The sequence below is a fragment of the Austrofundulus limnaeus genome, unplaced genomic scaffold (genome assembly GCF_001266775.1).
Source record: "Austrofundulus limnaeus strain Quisiro unplaced genomic scaffold, Austrofundulus_limnaeus-1.0 Scaffold296, whole genome shotgun sequence".
NCBI classification, from domain to species: Eukaryota; Metazoa; Chordata; class Actinopteri; order Cyprinodontiformes; family Rivulidae; genus Austrofundulus; species Austrofundulus limnaeus.
The window spans coordinates 144,705-145,122 of NW_013952698.1; positions in this window are offsets into that span (position 1 = coordinate 144,705).

Here is a 418-nt window from a genome sequence, read left to right on the forward strand (position 1 = left end):
GTATTTCTCTTATGTAGAGTCGATGCCAAAGAAATGCAAAAAACTGTGCTGCCAGGGACCGCTACTTCAACGAGTAGCTACTTGGCTGAACGCTAGACAACAATTAAACCTAAGGGACCTGTTGGCCCCTGGTGAATGAACCAGCAATGACTGAAGAAATGCTGAGAAATAATAACAATAATAATATTTATTATTATACATGGTACACACATAACATTTTAAGGAGGGTTTGGTTGTGATCAAAAGGGTAACATACCTTTTTTATTTTTACACAATTATCCACAACACTGAATAACCTCCTGAAAAAAAAAACACACACATAGAATGAGGTACATTCTAGATGATAAGCCTGACATCCCATATCTTCAATGAACATATACTAATTATATTATGTACAATATACACCCTAACAGAATGG